The sequence below is a fragment of the Cloeon dipterum genome, chromosome X, assembly GCF_949628265.1.
Source record: "Cloeon dipterum chromosome X, ieCloDipt1.1, whole genome shotgun sequence".
Taxonomy (NCBI): Eukaryota; Metazoa; Arthropoda; class Insecta; order Ephemeroptera; family Baetidae; genus Cloeon; species Cloeon dipterum.
The window spans coordinates 1,437,545-1,447,544 of NC_088790.1; the positions used below are offsets into that span (position 1 = coordinate 1,437,545).

General features: G+C 61.6%; 2 non-coding genes and 1 pseudogene across 2 annotated transcripts; all 3 read right to left on the bottom strand.

Annotated features, from left to right (window-relative positions):
• Positions 1-2,242, bottom strand: part of LOC135947557 (large subunit ribosomal RNA) — a 4,274-nt pseudogene extending 2,032 nt beyond the window's left edge.
• Positions 2,243-2,716: 474 nt separating this feature from the next.
• LOC135947577 (5.8S ribosomal RNA) lies at positions 2,717-2,871 on the bottom strand. The gene has a single exon (XR_010575664.1). It is a non-coding gene; the product is annotated as a 5.8S ribosomal RNA (ribosomal RNA).
• A 479-nt stretch (positions 2,872-3,350) lies between these two features.
• On the bottom strand, positions 3,351-5,214 carry LOC135947606 (small subunit ribosomal RNA). Its single transcript, XR_010575692.1, has one exon. It is a non-coding gene; the product is annotated as a small subunit ribosomal RNA (ribosomal RNA).
• Positions 5,215-10,000: the final 4,786 nt, after the last annotated feature.

Genomic DNA, 10,000 nt, shown 5'->3' on the forward strand with positions numbered 1-10,000 from the left:
TCTTGACCTTGGAGACCTGCTGCGGATATGGGTACGATCCGGTGCGGCGACTCCACGTGACCCTCACCCAGATTTTCAAGGGCCGACGGGACTCCCCGGACACCGCAGCAACTGCGGTGCTCTTCGCGCTCCATTCCATATCTCCCTGCTAGAGGATTCCATGGAACCCGAACGCTCAAACAGAAAAGAAAACTCTTCCCGGGGCTCCAGACGGCATCTCTGGGGTCATTCACGTTACCGTGTCAATACGAGGATCGTGAGTGCGGTTCCGCAACCGGGTTCCGGAATGGGAACCGGATTCCCTTTCGCCACACGGACGGGTCGCGAGTTCCGGCTCTCGCCGTGTGCTACACATCCCGCGTCCATTGACGGATTTCTCCTGAGGCTTAGGGTCGACTGACCCGTGTGCAACGGCTGTTCACACGGAACCCTTCTCCACATCAGTCCTCCAGGGCCTCGCTGGAGTATTTGCTACTACCACCAAGATCTGCACCTGCGGCGGCTCCAGGCGGGCTCGCGCCCAGACCCTTCTGCGCTCACCGCAGCGACCCTCCTACTCGTCGGGGCGTCGCAGTCCGACAATCAAGTCGGGCCAACTGCCCCGACGGCCCGGTATAGGCACGACGCTTCAGCGCCATCCATTTTCAGGGCTAGTTGCTTCGGCAGGTGAGTTGTTACACACTCCTTAGCGGATTCCGACTTCCATGGCCACCGTCCTGCTGTCTTAAGCAACCAACACCTTTCATGGTTTCCGATGAGCGTCGGTTCGGGCGCCTTAACCGGGCGTTTGGTTCATCCCACAGCGCCAGTTCTGCTTACCAAAAGTGGCCCACTTGGCACCCTGATCCATATCCGCGGCTTCACGTTCAAATAAGCCGCGGATCCCACTCATTTAAAGTTTGAGAATAGGTTGAGGTCGTTTCGACCCCAAGGCCTCTAATCATTCGCTTTACCGGATGGGACTCGGTCCCGCGGGCGCCAGCTATCCTGAGGGAAACTTCGGAGGGAACCAGCTACTAGATGGTTCGATTAGTCTTTCGCCCCTATACCCAGCTCTGACGATCGATTTGCACGTCAGAATCGCTACGGACCTCCATCAGGGTTTCCCCTGACTTCGTCCTGACCAGGCATAGTTCACCATCTTTCGGGTCCCAGCGTGCGCGCTCTTGGTGCGCCTCGCCTTCCGCGGACGAGCCGCGGTAGATCGAGACGCCCCGGGGTTGCGGGCGGCCCGCGTGGGGCCGCCATCACCCCTCGGCCCGCGCGAGGCGGGCCTTCTCGTTCAATACGCCTTCGGGTCTAGTGCGTCCCGACGACTCGCGCGCATGCTGGACTCCTTGGTCCGTGTTTCAAGACGGGCCGGGTGGGCCGCCCGCTAGCTAACGTCGCAGACGAGAGACGGTGACCCCGCCAGAGCGCATCCCGGGCCGACAGCGCGCGCCGGGCGGCGTCGGGCAAGCCCGAGCGCACACACCGGCGAGACGCTCGCCCAGGGCGTTGGCGTGCGACGCGTAGCGTCCCACGGGCCAGCTCGATCGTGCACCACCGCCGGGCGGTCGACCGGGACACCGGGGCGCCGGCGCGCGCCGCAAGCGGCTCGCACCGGACGCGCACCCGGGCCGTCGGCCGACACCCAGCGGGTCGCGACGCCCTACTAGGGGGGAAATGCGCTCGGACCGCGACGCGGACGCGGCGACGCCCGCCACGCGCCCTCCGCCACGAGGACGGCTGAACGCGCGACGAACGCACCGCGCCGGCCGCGGCGGCCGAACTGAGTCCCCCCGCTCGGCACTTAGGGCTCCACCCGTTTACCCCCGAACGGTTTCACGTACTCTTGAACTCTCTCTTCAAAGTTCTTTTCAACTTTCCCTCACGGTACTTGTTTGCTATCGGTCACGTGGTTGTATTTAGCCTTTGATGGAGTTTACCACCAGCTTAGGGCTGCACTCTCAAGCAACCCGACTCTAGGGAGAGGTCTTCCCGGGAGCGGCAACCATCCCACAGGCCTGGCACCTTCTAAGGACCGTGGCCCCATTCAAGAGGGACTTGGACCGGCCGCCGCACCCCGGGAGGAGCGACCCTCCCAAACGCGGAATCTCCCGCGGGCCGCAGGGACCCGGGGACTGCGCGCTGGGCTCTTCCCCTTTCGCTCGCCGTTACTCGGGGAATCCTTGTTAGTTTCTTTTCCTCCGCTTACTAATATGCTTAAATTCGGCGGGTAGTCCCGCCTGATCCGAGGTCGCGTTCGAGATTGCGTTCGTCCGCCCGACCGCCGGGCCGCGTCCTCGGACGGGCCGCGGCGGCGCGGACGCGCTCGCGCGCACGACGGCGGCTGACGACGCCGCGGGACCGCACCGTGAAACCGGGATCCGTTCGACACACCGGCGACATCGTTCGATAGCGCCGAGAGAGCCGCGGGAGAGCGCGGGGCTGTCAGCGCGACGACGCCCCGCGAGGGGGCGCCGACACGCGAATTAAGACAGTCCGCGCCTTCGAGGGCAGACTCGGCGGTCGCGCGGTCACGAGAGAACCCGGCCGGCAGGCCGCGGCGCCCGTCGCCGACGGCGGCGAGCGCTCGACTTCGATTACCGACTTAAGGCGCCGCCACCGGGCGAGCCTCACGGCTCCCCTGTCGCGAAGCGCCCAGGCACACCGAGACGCCGAACCACCCCGGTGAGGGGGGGACCCGACGTCCGGCAAGGTTTGACAGTTCGCACGACCCTCGGACAGGCGTGGGTTACGGACATGATCCGAAACCCGCAATGTGCGTTCGAAATGTCGATGTTCATGTGTCCTGCAGTTCACACGTCGACGCGCATTTTGCGGCGTCCTTCATCGACCCACGTGCCAAGTGATCCACCGTTCGGGGTTGTATTCCACATGATCGCGTCACTCGCTCGCGCGCGGGGTCTCGGCGCTTCTCGGTTACCGGCTGGCGCCGGCCTCCCTACTCGCGCTCCGTCCCCGTGTCGGCTCGTTCGGCGGTCGTACTGTTTGAAAATCGGGTGCGGCACGGCGTGAGCCGTTCGTTCAAAATTGCGTTCGCGCGCGCGCCGAACGCGCCGCCGTCGCCCGACGGTCGCCCGCCGGGTGAGAGGACGACGCGCGCAGCTGGCGCGTCCGACTTCGGCACAGGTTGCGCGGCGGATTCTTTTAAAACCTGGGGCCGCCGGCCGCCGCGAGGCGGCCGAGACGACCCGTTGACAGGTACCGCGACTTTAAACGGAGCGGCTCTTCCGACCCCTCCCCTGGACGACCGCGATCGGATCAGAGATCGGATCGGATCGTCGCGAGAGAGAATCGGCGCACGCGGGTTCACCTTTCGACACCCAGTGAAGGGGCCTACACGGTAATGATCCTTCCGCAGGTTCACCTACGGAAACCTTGTTACGACTTTTACTTCCTCTAAATGATCAAGTTTGGTCATCTTTCCGGCCCAGCGGAGCCCCGCGAGCGGAGCTCCGAGGACCAGTCCGAAGACCTCACTAAATCATTCAATCGGTAGTAGCGACGGGCGGTGTGTACAAAGGGCAGGGACGTAATCAACGCGAGCTTATGACTCGCGCTTACTGGGAATTCCTCGTTCATGGGGAACAATTGCAAGCCCCAATCCCAAGCACGAAGGAGGTTCAGCGGGTTACCCGGCCCTCTCGGGCAGGGAGCACACGCTGATTCCTTCAGTGTAGCGCGCGTGCGGCCCAGAACATCTAAGGGCATCACAGACCTGTTATTGCTCAATCTCGTGCGGCTAGAAGCCGCCTGTCCCTCTAAGAAGATTGCTACGCGGGGAGCGTAAAGATCCCCGCGCCTATTTAGCAGGTTAGAGTCTCGTTCGTTATCGGAATTAACCAGACAAATCGCTCCACCAACTAAGAACGGCCATGCACCACCACCCATCGAATCAAGAAAGAGCTCTCAATCTGTCAATCCTCCCGATGTCCGGGCCTGGTGAGGTTTCCCGTGTTGAGTCAAATTAAGCCGCAGGCTCCACTCCTGGTGGTGCCCTTCCGTCAATTCCTTTAAGTTTCAGCTTTGCAACCATACTTCCCCCGGAACCCAAAAGCTTTGGTTTCCCGGAAGCTGCGCGCCGAGTCATCGGAGGAACTTCGGCGCATCGCTGGCTGGCATCGTTTATGGTTAGAACTAGGGCGGTATCTGATCGCCTTCGAACCTCTAACTTTCGTTCTTGATTAGCGAAAACATTCTTGGCAAACGCTTTCGCATCCGTTCGTCTTGCGACGATCCAAGAATTTCACCTCTAACGTCGCAATACGAATGCCCCCGTCTGTCCCTATTAATCATTACCTCAAGTTCAGAAAAGCCAACAAAATAGAACCGAGGCCCTATTCCATTATTCCATGCACACAGTTTTCAGGCGACCGATGGCCTGCTTTGAGCACTCAAATTTGTTCAAAGTAAACGTGCCGGCCCACCGGGCCACCCGGTTAAGAGCAGCCCGGAGGGAACTACGGGCGCCCCGCTCGCGCGGGACGCCCACCGGCAGGACGTCCGGACCGACCAGTTGAACGCCGCGAGCGGCGAACCGGCCGTCCGATACACAGATCCAACTACGAGCTTTTTAACCGCAACAACTTTAATATACGCCAATGGAGCTGGAATTACCGCGGCTGCTGGCACCAGACTTGCCCTCCATTAGGTACTCGTTAAAAGATTTAAAGTGTTCTCATTCCGATTACGGGGCCTCGGATGAGTCCCGTATCGTTATTTTTCGTCACTACCTCCCCGTGCCGGGAGTGGGTAATTTGCGCGCCTGCTGCCTTCCTTGGATGTGGTAGCCGTTTCTCAGGCTCCCTCTCCGGAATCGAACCCTGATTCCCCGTTACCCGTTACAACCATGGTAGGCGCAGAACCTACCATCGACAGTTGATAAGGCAGACATTCGAAGGATACGTCGCCGGCGCGAGGCCGTGCGATCAGCCGTGGTTATTCCGAGTCACCAAAACTACGGACGGGCGAGCCCGACCGATTGGTTTTGATCTAATAACTGCGCCCCGACCATTTCTGGACGGGGCTCTGGGTGCATGTATTAGCTCTAGAATTACCACAGTTGTCCAAGTAGGATTGGTAGGATCCAAGGAACCATAACTGATTTAATGAGCCATTCGCGGTTTCACTTTAATTTAGCTTGCACTGAGACATGCATGGCTTAATCTTTGAGACAAGCATATGACTACTGGCAGGATCAACCAGGGAGCTGACAGCGGAGCGTCGCCGGCGCGGCGCGGCGCGCGCCCCCTCGGGGAGAGGGAGAGCGCGCGCGCGCACCGCACGGCGGGCACCGACCGAGAGACTCGCCCGGGCCCGGGCCGCGACGACGGCCTCGCAGCCGCACCGCAACCCGAGACTACGTTCGAAAGCCGTTTCGGCAGCAGAAGCCTAAGCGCACGAGGCGCCGACGACCGCCAGCCTAGACGGAACCGGGTGGAGGGCTTCCTTCATTCCCGCCGCGCCCCCCCGGTAAGGGGGAGGCCGACGAGCCGGCAGTCCACCGCATCCACCCAGCCGCGCGTTCACGCACCGCACCGATCCCCGGTTTCAGGATGTTACTCCCTGGCCGAGTTGGATGATCGTGAGGAGAATCGCTAGCGCTCGAGACCGCGGAACCGAAGCGCCGGTCAAACGACCGAGCCAGGCCCCAGCCACACAAGGATACCAATTCCGTGGCCGCACTCGCAAGGCGTGGCAAGCATTGTAAGCCGTGAGAGGCAAGGGAAGCGAGGCGCAGCCCGTCGCTGTGTGTGTGACTACAAGCGTCAACCGGAGTCACGAGGAGGCACGCGCGCGCTCAGGAACGGTCTACGTCGACGTTTAAATTCCGCCATTTACCGAACCTCTCTGGCGCACGCGTCCGCCGCGTGTCGAACCGGGTCGCGAGTCACTGGCGCGCGCGGCGTGCGGTCGTTCGTCGCACTCGCACATGCGCCGCGCGCAAAAGTCGCAAGGATCGAGCCGGCGCACCGGAACGATCCCCCGCACCGTCAAGCTATCCCACCAATCGGCCCCGCTCTCAGGAAACCTCCGCAAGCAGGGGTGCAGACCACCATGGCACCGTGGCGCATGGTCTATACAGTACTTTGGGGGTTGCACCGCACGACGAAGTGGTATGGCCAACCCCCCGTAACCGCTGATCGGTGGCGCAACAGCCGGTTGGCGCAGAAAAAGGCCGCAAAGTGCCGGAGGCGTCGCAAAAGTGCCGGAGGCGTCGCAAAAAGAGTGCCGGAGGCGTCGCAAAAGTGCCGGAGGCGTCGCGAAAAACGCGGGACTTAGAATAATTCTGAGCGGACAACGTGCGACGCCTCTGGCATGGTGCCGGAGGCGTCGCAAAAAGGGGGGTACTTAGAAAATTTCTCGCGCCTACGCGCGACGCCTCTGTCATGGTGCCGGAGGCGTCGCTAGGCGATGCACCCCGTGCTGAGTGCGCCTGCCGGCCGGCGGGGCCGCGGCCGCCGAGAAGTGCGCCGACGGCTCGTGCTTGCGCCTCCCGTGCGACGCCTCGGACAAGGTGCGGGAGGCGTCGCGCGCCTCCCGAGCGAGTGCGCCTATGCGCCGGCGGTGCCCCGGCTGCCGGGAGATGCGCCACCGCTGGGGCTTGCGCCTCCCGTGCGACGCCTCGGACAAGGTGCGGGAGGCGTCGCGCGCCTCCCGAGCGAGTGCGCCTATGCGCCGGCGGTGCCCCGGCTGCCGGGAGGTGCGCCACCGCTGGGGCTTGCGCCTCCCGTGCGACGCCTCGGACAAGGTGCGGGAGGCGTCGCGCGCCTCCCGAGCGAGTGCGCCTATGCGCCGGCGGTGCCCCGGCTGCCGGGAGGTGCGCCACCGCTGGGGCTTGCGCCTCCCGTGCGACGCCTCGGACAAGGTGCGGGAGGCGTCGCGCGCCTCCCGAGCGAGTGCGCCTATGCGCCGGCGGTGCCCCGGCTGCCGGGAGGTGCGCCACCGCTGGGGCTTGCGCCGGTAGTGCGACGCCTCGGACAAGGTGCGGGAGGCGTCGCGCGCCTCCCGAGCGAGTGCGCCTGCCGGCCGGCGGGGCCGCGGCCGCCGAGAAGTGCGCCGACGGCTCGTGCCTGCGCCTCCCGTGCGACGCCTCGGACAAGGTGCGGGAGGCGTCGCGCGCCTCCCGAGCGAGTGCGCCTATGCGCCGGCGGTGCCCCGGCTGCCGGGAGGTGCGCCACCGCTGGGGCTTGCGCCGGTAGTGCGACGCCTCGGACAAGGTGCGGGAGGCGTCGCGCGCCTCCCGAGCGAGTGCGCCTGCCGGCCGGCGGGGCCGCGGCCGCCGAGAAGTGCGCCGACGGCTCGTGCCTGCGCCTCCCGTGCGACGCCTCTGACAAGGTGCGGGAGGCGTCGCGCGCCTCCCGAGCGAGTGCGCCTATGCGCCGGCGGTGCCCCGGCTGCCGGGAGGTGCGCCACCGCTGGGGCTTGCGCCTCCCGTGCGACGCCTCTGACAAGGTGCGGGAGGCGTCGCGCGCCTCCCGAGCGAGTGCGCCTATGCGCCGGCGGTGCCCCGGCCGCTGGGCAATTCGTCAATTGACGTGACGGTAATCGGGCACCAACACTCGACCTGAAATGTGCAAGTTAACCAAAAATAGAGCCCGCTACAATGTTCAGTGCACCTCTTTTGCTTGATGCTCCAACAATGAAAATTGGCATCAATCTCCCGACTCGTTGGAGCTAGTATCTCGGTTTCTTCGGTGACAGGCTCCGCCAACAATGAAAGGTCGACGCCGGTGACCGAACCGCGAAGCAATAAAAATTGGCAACAATGGGGACGAGCTTCCGACTCGTTGGAATTAGGATCTCGGTTCCTTCGGCGACGTGTAGCCGCCGAGAGCGGAAGGTCGATGATCGGCAACGAAATGAAAAGAATCGGCCGACAATGAAAATTTGGTTGATCTAGCGTGCCAACTCTCCGGTAGTCACGAGAGAGACGTTATCGCTCGCCCCACTCACACTAAGCACGATCCGCGCACGAGTTCCATCTTTTCGCACTCACATCTAAACGAACAGATAAGATTACGTAACGGATGCCATATAAAGATAAAAGGTGGGATGCCAACACAGGAAAATAATGCTCGTAAGGGGGCCCGAGACATTCGGAACATTCTTAACAATTCACACATTGAGGTGTAACAAATCTCTGTTTGCACTTCAATTTTCATTGGCGAAATCATTTTTTACAATGTTAACAAGAATAATGAATAAACGAATCATTTTCATAATTTACGTGTCTTTGCTAATTACATATTGCACCTTATACAGTTAATTGTTACAGAGGTGTCAATGACCGTTCGAACGTCGGAATTTATAATATAAATCTATGAAAGACGTCGATTTAATCATTAGGACGTTTTAGCCAAATCAGGAATTTAGGGGCTAGTCAATACAAACAACATGCGTACTTATCAATACACGAAAGGTGTTTGACATTAACGTTGGCCAGCTACGCTCTCCTTATGCCGAGCTGAGCATAAAGCCCCTGTCGGTTTACAAATTTCACGAATTCACAAACACAAATCGTTCTCAATCATTCAGATAGATGGCAGAAACAATATATTTACAAATCCAAATACTCGTAACACTCGATCGGATTGTTGATTCGCGTTTGTACGTCAGCACAGGGATTATTATCACTTCCTGAGCATCTACGAATAAGTCGACCCGAAACACACACACACACACACACTTACGCGAGACCACAACAGTACCGAGACACGTGGTATACCTTTCTACTGTTCGCGGGGAGACATAAAGCGTGAATGTTTCACCCCAGAGTTGCTGCCGAATCGAGAAATTCCTCAGATTCGTGAACAGCCACGTGTCGTCAGCGACTTCATCTTTACTGCGCAGCAGCACGGAAATCGAGTACTATCCGAGCAAACACGCACGCTCAACAAAGAAGTTCAAAATGTACGCAAGTCATCGTTTGGTTGGCTCGCGCGACCTCACCCGGTCCAGAGTCGAGCAATTTCATCGAGATAGCCCTACGCCGAGTCATCCCGCGAAATGGTCGCCCTCCAAACGGCGAAACATCTCGGCGAGGCAGTTATCTCAGACGCGAGCGATCGTGTGAGTGAGCGCGATGATTCGGTACAAGTTCTCTCTTATCAGCGTATTCGGCATGCACACAAATGAGTATGACATGTAGACTGGGGTGCAACGAATAAATCGAAACGAGAACCGCGAACCTACGCACAAGGTGCATGTGCGAGGAAATAACATCAACTTTCGCGCGAGCGAAAATATTCATCAACGCCAACTACCCGTCGCACCCGCAGGCCACCACGCGCGACGCCTCTGGCAAGGTGCTGGAGGCGTCGCACCCGCAGGCCACCACGCGCGACGCCTCTGGCAAGGTGCTGGAGGCGTCGCACCCGCAGGCCACCACGCGCGACGCCTCTGACAAGGTGCCGGAGGCGTCGCACACGCACGCACGGAAAATATTCAGAGTCCCCGCTCCGGAGGCGTCGCACGCGCACACGCGGAAAATATTCAGAGTTCCCGTCCCGGAGGCGTCGCGCACCACCCCGACCCACCCACGAACGACACAACCCCTCCCCGGCCCACGAAAGACCCGATCCCATCCCACCCCGACCCACGGAAGACGCAAAATCGGCGGCAACGGGCCCCACGCGCGCGCGGCTCAGCCGCGCGCGCGTGGGGCCCGTTGCCGCCGATTTTGCGCCCGCGCCCAACCCCCATCTCCTCCTGAACCGACGCCTCCGCCTCCTATTCGGAGGCGTCGCGTCTTTCTTCTGCTCGCAGCGCGCGTCTTTCTCTACCCGTAAGTCCAACCCCGTAGCCAGCTACGCTCCGCCGGCACGCGCGCAGTGTTCCCCCAGTCGGCGCACCGCGTCCGCAACACCGCGACGAACCGTACCGCGCGGCGCCGCGACCGCTCGAGGCGCGCACTGCGTTCCCCCAGTCGGCGCACCGCGTCCGTCACACCGCGACGAACCGCGCGGCGTCGCGACCGCTCGAGGCGCGCACC